Genomic DNA, 12,553 nt, shown 5'->3' with positions numbered 1-12,553 from the left:
CCTCGAGTGTGATATTGCTTTTATACAACAGTTCTATTAAACAAAGCTGATTAAAAAAATGACAAAAAGCTGAGAAAATATATGATTTCTCTATTTATTCCTCCGCCAACAAAAATAGTTCCCTCAGCTTTCTGCTTTGCCGAAAATGTAGCCTAATCAGCCTAATTAACTGCAGGCTGTCTACTTTACTACTGTCTACTCTACAGCTGTGAAGCGTTTTGTTGATTAGGGCAGCTGTGAAGCGGAGTGATCTACACACAGTGAAGCACCAGTGCATTATAATTGAAATATTGGATACATACATACATACATTCATACATCATTGCATTTGTGAGTTTTTCTTGGGACAAGGGGGGACTGGACACAATGAAAAAATTACGCTTAGGGCACCCAAATGGCTGGCAGCGGCGCTGGGTCCCTGCTTGGCCCGGTTACATTCTAATTTCTGGAAATGGCTGGGGCGGGTCCAGCCTGATCCGTATGTGAGTTCATGTGAGCAGGACCAGGCTAGTGCAGATGGAGAGAGCGCTGGAGGAGTGGGATGAATCAGAGGCAGTAGGCAGAGAGACAGCTGTGCTGACTAGGCTCACTCTTTTGTCAGAGAGGAAGAGGAAGATGAAAGAGATGCAGCAGACACACAGGAGGGAAGCCATCTGGAAGAGGGTCATCAGAGAGAGGGCGAGAGACGAGTCCACAGAGTGATAGGCAGGGAAGCACAGAGGTGAGAAGGGAGAGAGGGCTGTGTGTGTGTGTGTGTGTGTGTGTGTGTGTGTGTGTGTGTGTGTGTGTGTGTGTGTGTGTGTGTGTGTGTGTGTGCACGCACACAACAGAGTCGAAAAGACAGCTAGTAGAGAGGGACACCGATACAGAGAGGAACAGAGAGGAGTGACTGAAGGCTGATTTTATGGCATCCAGCAATATGAACGACTGGAAACCCTATAGTCTCCACCCCCGAAGTGTAGTGATACACCTGCATCACTAATAATAATAATAATACATCGGATTTATATAGCGCTTTTCCAAATGCTCAAAGACGCTTCACAATACAAAACAATATAATACCATAACTTAAGAAAAGAGAAGAAAATAAATAAAGAAAATAAATAAAAGGTGAGAGAGGGAGGAGTTCATGGGTTGAAAGCAAGGGTGAAAAGGTGGGTTTTGAGGGCGTGTTTAAATGATGACAGAGTGTCTGCTTGACGGATATGGCTGGGGAGGGCGTTCCAGAGGGTGGGGGCAGCTGCAGCGAAGGCCCTGTCGCCCCAGGTCCGGAGCTTCGTTCTGGTGGTTTGGAGAAGGTTAGCATCTGCGGACCTGAGGCGACGGGTAGGCTTATGGAGGTGAAGGAGATCAGAGAGATAGGAGGGGGCCAGGTTGTTGAGGGCTTTGAAGGTGATGAGTAATAATTTGAATTGAATCCTGTACGTGATGGGGAGCCAGTGGAGATCGTGGAGGATGGGGGTGATGTGGTCGGAGCGGCGGGTGGAGATGAGCATGCGGGCAGCGGAGTTTTGGACGTATTGGAGTTTTTTGAGGGTTTTGGTGGGTGGGCCGTATAGAATGCTGTTGCAGTAGTCCAGTCGGGATGTGATGAAAGCGTGAGTCAGTGTTTCGGCAGCAGAGAAGGATAGTGAGGGGCGTAGACGGGCAATGTTCCTGAGGTGAAAGAAGGCGGATTTGGTGATCTGGTTGACATGCGGGATGAAGGAGAGGGTGGGGTCGAGAATGATTCCAAGGTTGCGGACGTGGGTGGAGGGGGTGACAGTGGAGCCGTCAATGTTGACAGAGAAATCCTGGGTGGAGCGGGTGAGGGAATTTGGGCCAATGATAATGATTTCGGATTTGTCACAGTTGAGTTTCAGAAAGTTGTTTTGCATCCAGATTTTAATGTCAGAGAGGCAGGTGATGAGGGTGGAGTGGGTGGCGGCAGTGATGGTCTTGGTGGAAAGGTAGAGCTGTGTGTCATCTGCGTAACAGTGGAATTGGAGGCCATGTTTACGGAGGATGTGCCCAAGTGGTAGGATGTAGAGGATAAATAGTAGGGGACCAAGTACTGAACCCTGGGGGACACTACACAACTACACACCTGTCAAGTTTCCTGGCTGCATCTTGCACGGTTTTGATGCTATCACAAAATTTGTCCACAGACAGACAGACAGACAGACAGGCAGACAGACAGACAGACAGACAGGCAGGCAGACAGACAGACAGACAGGCAGAGACAGACAGACAGACATAAACACTAGGCAGAGTACTCAAAGTACTTCTGTGGTAGTTCCCTCTACAACACAAGGTGAAAACAATACTAGGCCCGCTGTCACAGCTGGTAAAAAAAAAAAAAAACACTCATATTTTGGGAAAATCCTGAACTCATTATAAAACTCATCAGTTTGACACTATTTACTATGATGTATACAAGAAACATATCGTAAAGATTGATATTAGCCTAAAAAGGTGCACAAAGGAGAGTAAACTGAGTGCAGCTTGGTTTATCCTCCCTACATTCCTAGACAGAACCAAGACAAGGAGAGAGAGAGAGAGAGAGAGAGAGAGAGAGAGAGAGAGAGAGAGAGAGAGAGAGAGAGAGAGAGAGAGAGAGAGAGGAGAGAGAGAGAGAGAGAGAGAGAGAGAGAGGAGAGAGAGAGATTGAGAGAGAGAGGAGAGGAGAGAGAGAGAGAGAGAGAGCAGGGAACAGTAAACAGAGCCGATGGTGAGTGGCTGAGAAATACCTCAGCCTCTCCACACAGCCACTCTGTTTACAGCCACTCGACTCGAGGCAGATGGCCATTCACTTTGTATAGCAAGCGTCCAGTGGAGGCGTATGTCAACGAGATCAAAGCTAATGGTGATCAGATGGCGTTTTGATGGAGAAAGCCTTCATTTACGGTGTCTCCTAAAAGCCGGACCATCGATACATGGCTGCCGTAAAAGTGCTTATTGATGAATAGACTCGGGTTTACAGCGAGTCAATAGACTGCAAGTGGTGACAGGAAGTCATCGCCCGCTGGTGCGCGGCGGGAGTGCTGTCTTCCACGACAAATGGGGGAACAGCACTCAATTAAAAAATTCGGATGTTATTCCTGCAGGTTTGAACATGATTGACTGTTGACATACCGGTAGGCTATAGGTGACTATGAGAGCACCAGGGTCGGCTCGTGGAGTAAGACACTGAAAGTTAAGATACCGATACTGAAAAGCAGATAACAGATATTAAAATGATGGAAGGTTTCTTCTCGCCTCTCCCCTTCCAAAGAGCAAGAGACATCTGGAGGAGAGGCTGAGGTGATGAAGACACTGAAGAGAAAAATGGTCACTTAGTCTGTGTCCCCCTCCCACTGTATTATCAGGTGAAACAGATAGACCAGTGTATGAATGAATGAATGAATGGTTTATTTTCGGTCATAGGTTATAATGAACCACAAACAAATGTAACAATTTGTGTGAATATACAGCAAGAGAACATCATCATACCTGTACAGACCATTTCACACAAATACAATTTATACAGTCAATGACCGAAAAAAGGAATAGGCTGAAGCCAAGGCTTATTTTTTGCCTATCCTGTATAATCCATTAGAAAAACCCAGAATATCTGCAACAAAATAAAGAATAGAAAGAAAGACAGAATTTACTGTAAGTTATAATCCTGAATTATTTTACTTTTTAAGGCTTTTTTAAACCTCAACAATGATGTACACAATTTCAAATCATCACAAAGGCTATTCCATAGTTTAACTCCCAAAACTGAAACACATCGAGATTTGACATTAATTCTCGCTTTTCCTGTTTTAAAAATGCATAACCCTCTTAAATTATAATTTCCTTCTCTTAAATTAAAAAAATGTTGAATACAAACTGGAAGGCTTTTACTCCTAACACGGAAAACAATTTCTAACGTTTTTATATACACAATATCTACAAATTTTAAGGTGCAGGACCTTATGAATAATGGATTGGTCGATTCGAGGTAACCAACTTTATTTATTATTCTAATAGTGTTGGGACAGAGAGGAGTGTGCTACACTTCTGTACCTACTATAAACCCATTTCACTGTATAAATGCCTATTTTAGCACTGGAAGTTGCATTAAAAAAACATCGCATTTTGCCCATTACCATCTTGGTTATAAATTGGACCCAGATGCAGCTAGCTCCGGTACCGTTGTGCATATTCTGGAATGCGCCATGGGCGGCCCGTTAAACAGGCCCTGTGCACCTGCAGGCAAAGGTCACGTTACGCCGTGGGGCTCCACAGGTTGAGGTAGTGGATCTTAGTGTTACTAGGTAGTGGAGGAGGTAGATCTTAGTGTTACTAGGTAGTGGAGGAGGTAGATCTTAGTGTTACTAGGTAGTGGAGGAGTTAGTAGATCTTAGTGTTAGGCATTGGGTAGGGGGTCTTAGGGTTAGGGTTTGGATATGGTGCCGGGCTTAGGGTTAGGCTCTCCAGGGGAAAACTGTGGACTCCCCGGGGGTCACGCCCTACGGAGACCCCCTAAATGGGTTGGGAGACCCCTGGAGAGGGAGACCCCAAGCCCAAGACCCTAAGCCATAACCAGAGAGAGAGAGGGGGTATTTTCCTCCTTGGAAGACCAGCTCCAGTTCCATTGTGTAACTTGACCTTTGCCTGACCCCAACAGAGTGCTTTTTAATGGTCCGCCCATGATGGCGCGTTCCATAATATGCACAACGGTACCGGGCCGTGTTACCTCCAACGCATGCAAGGTGCATGACAAAGTGCAGATATACAACGCTGTCAGAGTGAGAACGGGCTGCGATTGAGATCATCAACTCATTAGGAAAGTGTTTACTGAAGTCATAAATCAAGTGAGAAGTCGGGTCATTTGCCCATTGACTTCCATACAATCAGACTTCTTTTTGCAGCCCCCTGCTGGCCATTAGAAATAAGAAGAAGAAGACAGAAGAAGAGACAGAGCTACACCCACGCACACAGAAGAAGAGACAGAGCTACACCCACGCACACAGAAGAAGAGCCAGAGCTACACCCACGCACACAGAAGAAGAGACAGAGCTATTGATCTAATGTTATATGATGCTTTGCAGTGTCAGTATAGGGGTCAGCTGTAAAGGGCAATATCATTGAATGTCCAGTAGCCTACATACAGTTTGATGTCTGTGGTCCTAGCACAGCCAAGTGACAATTTAGGAGCCTCAACAACAGCCTGCGTCAACTCGCACTCATTATCCAGAGTGACTTGGACTAGTGGCCGTGCTGTGCAGTGAATCAACCTCTGTGCCTTAAAAGACACTCTAGTCTAGTGACATATGCTAGAGGCCAATGGCTCTATCGTTGCAAAGGTGGTCATTTTGCGTTTAGCACCCAAATAGAGAGTACTTCTTGTGTGACCCATTAAGCATGAAGGTAAATGGTAAATGGCCTGCATTATTGCTAAGTGCTAGAGCGCTTTACAATCAGTAGGTACATTCCCGCATTCACACACCGATGGTGACACCCAGGGTGCTGGCACACCATCAGGAGCAATTTGGGGTTCAGTATCTTGCCCAAGGACACTTCGACATGCAGAATGGGGGAGGCGGGAATCGAACCACCGACCTCTTTTATCTACCTCCTGAGCTACAGCCGCCCCTACAGCTGCATGACACTCAGCTTCTGTTCAGCGCAGCTTCAGCTCTGCTTCTGAATAGCGCCCCGTGTGTGAACCAAGCCTTACTCCCTCAAGAGATGCTAGGGCCTCTATGGGTTTTAGCCTCCGTGCTAGAGTGTCCGCCTCCCATGCCCAAAGTTCCATGTTCCATCACCAGCTGCAAGTTCAATCCCCAGCCACGGGGGGACTACACCACGCAGAGTACATCAGACCAGTGCTAGGAAATGAAATAGGAAGAGAGGTATAATAATATAGATATAATAATTTCATCAGTAGAAAAGTGTTAATTTGACATTTGTTTCCTTCACTCCTCAGAGCCTGCTGTTGAAAAGGCCTGTGAGATGAGCAGATTTGGGTGCCTTCTGTGGGTGTTTCTATCAGACATATGTTGACTGCACTGATGCTCAGGTGAGCAGCACCTATTCCCCACGCAGCCAAATCAACCATTGTCTATTTAACGGAAGGATAATGGCTCATCCCATGTTAGACCCCCCCCCCCCCCCCCCCCCCGCTCTCTCTCCTCCCAGGTTCACTGTATAGGCAGATTGAGTCTGCAGGGCCATTGCAAGACCATCATGAACACACACACACACACACACACACACAGGCAGGGTCACCATGGCAACGGGAAGCACCGCGGTTGGCGTGGCTCTCTAGCATCACCTGCAGACGGTGATGAGAAGTGTTCAGCAGTTCCCCATAATGTCTGCATGCACACTGTCAGTGGTTTCCAAAGTGGGGTCCTGGGCTACTCCAGGGCTCCTTGAGGGGGTTCCAGGAGGTCACCAGTTTGGACACACCTGAATGATGAGTTTCATTCTCCTAAAGCTGTTTTCATCTCATCTCTAAAGCTCATTCTTAAAGGCTTGGAATTGATGCCTAGGTATGAATTTCTTCCACCAAAGCAAAGGGAGGCTACTTTAAAGAATCTAAAGCAAAATGCTGTAGTCAGGTAAAGGGGGTACTTAGATATTTTCTCACCGTCTAGAGATCTATACCTGGCCAAAAAGAAGTTGGTTAATATTGAGGTAAAGCAACAAGATTCAAGATCATTTTCATAGCCATAGTCTTGGTTTGTAGGGGCTTTCAGGTCTCATTGGAGGGCGGATGGCGGGAGGTTCTGGTACTGCCAGGCATCAGTCTTCTGCCATGGGGGAGGACCCCGAAGAGTGTATGACCTGGGTGAATGAAGAGTGTATGACCTGGGTGAATGAAGAGTGTATGACCTGGGTGAATGAAGAGTGTATGACCTGGGTGAATGAAGAGTGTATGACCTGGGTGAATGAAGAGTGTATGACCTGGGTGAATGAAGAGTGTATGACCTGGGTGAATGAAGAGTGTATGACCTGGGTGAATGAAGACCTGGGTGAATGATGGGGTCGGCCATCTTTTTCTGAGACCGCTTTAGCATCCTGGCAGTGTGTAGGTCCTGAATGAATTGCAGGCTCCACCTGACCATCTAGTCTGGAGATGTCCTTGTGGGCAGCAGCATACGGTGATTGAGGCGCAGGACGGACTCGATGGTGAAGAGGTGTAGAAAAGTGCGTAATGCTGCCTGTGGCACCTTGACTCCACAGTGATGACTGAGGAGTCACCCAGAGTGATGGAGGGAGGTGGTGGCTGTGTTTCTTCTGTACTCCACAACCATCTCCACTGTCTTTGGAGCATTGAGCTCCAGGTTGTTTTTGACTGCACCAGGTCATCAGCTGGTCGATCTAACAAGAAGCTCCTTGAAGCGCAGCGCTAACACAAGAGAAAAGTGGGAGGGAAAGAGAGTTAATCTGTGTGTGTGTGTGTGTGTGTGTGTGTGTGTGTGATACAAAAGAAAATGCTGAGGTATTTTATGCTTCACACAACTCCTGACTTCAAAGGGATTTTAAAATCAATTCGCAGCTTGTCAAAACCATGGCCTCCCCCCCTCCCCCCGCTCTCTCTCTCTCTCTCTCTCTCTCTGTGTCTCTAGCTCTCTCTACCTCTCCTTCTCCCCACTGCCTAGTAATGTATTCACAGACCTGAACCTGAATGTGTTGGTAAGGCAGCTAAACACAGTCAGATGCAGTCTCAGCTGCAGCATTGGTAGAGCAGCTTCTCTTTGATGTTGGAGTACGTGAGACCTGCGCCGACCTATTGTGGAATAATTTGGGATTATTAATTCATGAACAAAATTATCAGTCCTGCAGCAAATACTAGTTTAGTTGTTTCCCGTGTGTGTGTGTGTGTGTGTGTGTGTGTGTGTGTGTGTGTGTGTGTGTGTGTGTGTGTGTGTGTGTGTGTGTGTGTGTGTGTGTGTGTGTGTGTAAATGTCTGTCTGTAACCATGGTAACAAATTGACCTAGCTGTCAGAAGGTAATCTGATACGATACCAGCCATTTACACACATGCCTCAAACTGCCCTGTTTCCTTGGAATATCCAGAGAAGGTTTGATGTCAGGGTTCGTAATGGGCCTTTGGGGGGGGGTGACTACACATGTCTGTAAGCATGGTGGAAACTCTCTTTCAGAACAATATCAATATGAAATTGTATTGTCCACAAAGTAGAAATTTTCCTTTGGCTTCACCATACAAAAGGAAGATTTATCAACACACGGAAATATAAACAAATAAGTAAATAAATAAATAAATAAAATAAAAAATAAAAAAATAAATAACGGTACTATTAGTAGTACTGTCAGATAAATACAGGTGGTTTTACAGTCTGCCTCTGCCCCCTTCGTCCTTCTTCATCATGATGCAGTTTATTCACGTTATTTATAGGCTCATTACTGTAGTGTATACTGTATAGCATGGTTGGTTGTCTCGCCTCAACTCCCCCAGGAACCCCCCAGGAGCAACTCCCCAAGAGGAACAGTGCTAATTACTGAGAGAGGTGGCAGATAAGAGGATGAAGTGACAGCAAATCCACTGCTTAGGCAAATGAACATTATGGTTAATTTGTTTATATAATGGGCCTCAGGGCATTTCTTCTCACTCTGGACTCAGCCTCAGAAAACAGTAGTGTAGCGGTAGATACCTACCAACACGAGGGTTGCAGGTTCGCGCCCCCATGTTACCTCCGGCTTGGTCGGGCGGCCATACAGGCATGCTTGGCTGTGTCTGCTGGTGGGAAGCCGGATTAGGGGTATGTGTCCTGGTCACTGCACTAGCGCCTCCTCTGGTCGGTTGGGGGGCCTGGTCAGGGCGGAAGGGAACTGGTGGGAATAGCGTGATCCTCCCACGTGCTATACGTCCTGCCGGTGAAGCTCCCCGCTGTCAGGTGAAAAGAAGCGTCTGGCAACTGTGGCGCATGTGTCGGAGGAAGCATGGAGCTAGTCTACGGCTCTCCCCAGATCAGCAGGGGGTGAGGCAGCAGCCGGGGCAGCAGGGGCAATATTGGTCAAGTACAACTGGGGAGAAAATGGTGCGGAATCAGAGAAAATAAAAAATAAAACACAATTCTTGATCTTGGCTGGCTAATTTATGCAGTATGCAGTGAGACAATTTGACAGTTGAAGTTGGAAGTTTACATGGTTTGAAGTCATTGAAACTCATTTTTTAACCACTCCACAGATTTCATTTTAAAACAAGATTAGCCCAGACAGTTAAGACAGAGACTGGTATACACTCACACATGTGTTTCAACAATGGGGAGTCAGTCAATCAGTCAGTGAGTCAGTCAGTCAGTCAGTGGCTACGGTTACATGAGGCCTTTTAATTCCAAATGAAATCATTCGAATCAAATCATTCGCATTGATCGTTATTTCCTGCGAGTTTACAAGAGAAAATAGTATCCAATCTCAATCCTCTCTAACTCACTGCAGTCTTTCTGCGCATGCCCGTTTCACTTTTGACTGAAAAATGATGCCTCTAGATTAAAGAAAAGACACTGTGATGTTGACTTTTATGTAAATGTGCGCATTCGTTTCGTTATAGATCATGACTGCCCCGCAGCTAGCTTCACGTTAGCTTGCATGTAACGTTTAGCGTCACCACAAGCTTGTGGAGCGCTGCCTGTTGAAGGTAGCCACAACTAACTAGCTAAAGTTAGCCATAGCCACCACAACAGCTAACGTTAATGCCAAACAAATCCGCTGCCTCCTCCCCACGTTGCAAAAGTGGTTGATTTGTCATCATTTGAAACTGTCAACAGCCACTCTGGAAGCGGCCATGTTTCGCTAGCTGCTGGGGCCGGGTATGTCTGACGCGGTTTGACGCGTTTGACGTATCCATGTGATTCCCCCTGCCTTCTGCCCTGAAGTGTGACAGAGCTCTAACTTGGGAGGGAGATTGCTGACAACGGGCATGCGCAGAAAGACCGCAGTGAGTTAGAGAGGATCGTAGAGGAAAGAGCGTTCACATGTATAGAAAAATACTTCAATCGCATTGAGAAACGAACTACACCACCCCCTTACATCGAATTTGACTTCACATCGAATTGGCCTTTTTCATTCTGCTTTAGGTGTTTACAAGATAAATTTGAAGAGGATTGCGATCGAATTCTGAGTTAAAGAGGATTGAAACTGTCCATGTAAACGTAGCCACTGAGTGAGTCAGTCAGTGAGTCAGTCAGTCAGTGAGTGAGTCAGTCAGTCAGTCAGTCAGTGACTCAGTCAGTCAGTCAGTCAGCCCCTGAGATGTTTCTTGGCCGGCCCGTTCCGGGTCCCGCAACAAAACAAAACTAGTTTGACAAATCAGTGAGGTCATCTACTTCCTGCATGACACAAGTCATTTTTCCAACAATTGTTCACAGACACATTATTTCACTTATACATCACAATTCCAGTAGGTTTAGATGTACGCTACCGGTCGAGGGTTTAGAGGGCCTCTGTGCTCCAGGGACTTCTTTTAGACACCAAGGACGGATCCCCATCCTGATGTATTTGAATATGCTTCTGTGTATTGTATTTATTATGTCAAATTAAATCATATAGTTCATTATGATAAACACTACATGGGGAATAGTGAGTGAGTGAGTGAGTGAACATCCAAACATGGCTTATGATGTGGAAATACTGTGTATGTATTTAATGTGTTTGGATGTGATGTTATGTCTGACCACTAGAGGACACTGCAGGACAGAACAGAACTCACCTCGTCAAAAACTGTTTGTGTGTGTGTGTGTGTGTGTGTGTGTGTGTGTGTGTGTGTGTGTGTGTGTGTGTGTGTGTGTGTGTGTGTGTGTGTGTGTGTGTGTGTGTGTGTGTGTGTGTGTGTGTGTGTGTGTGTGTGTGTGTGTGTGTGTGTGTGTGTGTGTGTGTGTGTGTGTGTGTGTGTGTGTGTCCACTCCCCTTCTCCACAAAGAGCCTTTCTCACAGAGAGCCAGGAAGCGGATTGGCTCAGAGCGGCCCGGGGCGTCACACACCTCCTACACACACACACACACACACACACACACACACACACACACACACACACACAGATCCCTAAGCAAACACACAAGTTGGCAGAAATGTGTGCACACACAGAAATTAATTTGGAAAGACACACATGCATATAAACATGCAAAGAAGAGCCAAATACTGCACTCAAGTACAATATTTAGGTACTTGTACTTTACTTGAGTATTACCATTGCTACATAATACAGTACTCCATTAGATTTCAGAAGAAAATATTGTACTTTTTACTCTTTATTTGATAACTTAAGTTACTAGTTTGCAGATTCAGAATATTAAATAATAACTAATAACTGTTGCTGTATTAATTATGTTCCAACACAGGGGTCAGCCAGTTACTTCCTATTGTGTTTACACTTCCTGTGACAGCTACTAGTGAGCAGGTTTTGAACAGGAAGTCATAACACAACTGGGCCAAGTGGGCGGGGCTACATAAGGTGAATAGATGCACCTTTCCCAGCTGCAACATTAAAGTGATGCTTAACATGAATGCATCCATCATTATAATGATGCTGTTTTATTCAGAAATGGGCCATTCTGCATAATTTTACTTTTGTGGCTTTAAGTCCTTTTTGATGCTAATACTTTTACACTTTGACTTAAGTAACATTTTGAAAGGAGGGCAGAGTATTTTATTCTACTTTTACTTTAGTCAAATATCTGATTACTGCTCACATGCAGAGTACAGATACCAGGAAATGACTTTGGCAGAAGTTAAAGTCACCTATTAAAATATCAATTGGAAAAAGTATCAAAACTAATTTTCTGATATTAAATAAACTTAAGTATTGAAAGTAAAAAAATACAACTAAATGCTGTTAATAAAAAAGCAAGCAAAAGACATGCGTGGAAATCTTCTTCTGGAGTTTTAAAACATGGTTCATTCTCACCACCAACTGGAATGGAGTGCGGAATCTGCGGATTGTGATTAACGTAATTTACAAGCTAGGAGCACTGATTCATCAGACAGCATCTTCCAAATGTCATCTGTTTACGTGTCATGGAGTAATTAAGCACACATTTTGTGAAAGTTGACAGAAATATAAATAGGCTACTCAAGTAAAGTACATACTCCTAAAAAATACTTGAGTACTGTAACAAAGTACTATTACTTTGTTACAATATACACCCCTGCATGCAGTCCACACCCACAGCTGGACAAACACGCGTGCACAGAAGTACACAGACACACAGACACACGGACACACAGACACACACGCACACACACACACAGACACGCACGCATGCACACGCACACAGTCCCAGCCTCCGGTCAGTGTGGTGCTTTGCTGAGCGGACTCCTTCAGGTAAGCACTGTTAAAACTCTCATGCCTGCTTCTACTTTACTTTACTTTACTTTTACTTTTACTTTTACTTTTACTTTTACTTTTACTTGACTTGACTTGACTTGACTTGACTTTACTAAACTTAACTTCTCAGCCTGGAGTCTGCAGAGAGTTTGTCTGCACAGTTGCATTGGATTGAGGGAAAGCTGGCAGCAGTGTTCAGGCTGTGTGAGGAAATGGAGCAGAGGCGTTCCTCTTCACTGGAGAAAACCT

At 45.3% G+C, this 12,553-nt stretch overlaps 1 protein-coding gene across 1 annotated transcript in view; it reads left to right on the top strand.

The window, feature by feature from the left end:
• Window positions 1-12,180: 12,180 nt before the first annotated feature.
• Window positions 12,181-12,553, top strand: part of LOC310782022 (C-1-tetrahydrofolate synthase, cytoplasmic-like) — a 15,039-nt gene continuing 14,666 nt past the window's right edge. The window contains exon 1 of the mRNA XM_083642673.1: window positions 12,181-12,301. The gene's annotated coding sequence lies outside the window, so the exon portion shown is untranslated. The remainder of the gene's footprint in view (window positions 12,302-12,553) is intronic.

This window comes from Poromitra crassiceps (assembly GCF_964638095.1).
Source record: "Poromitra crassiceps genome assembly, chromosome: 9".
Lineage (NCBI taxonomy): Eukaryota > Metazoa > Chordata > Actinopteri > Beryciformes > Melamphaidae > Poromitra > Poromitra crassiceps.
The sequence above is the reverse complement of the archived record's forward strand: the minus strand, read 5'-3'. Positions and strand labels throughout refer to the sequence as shown.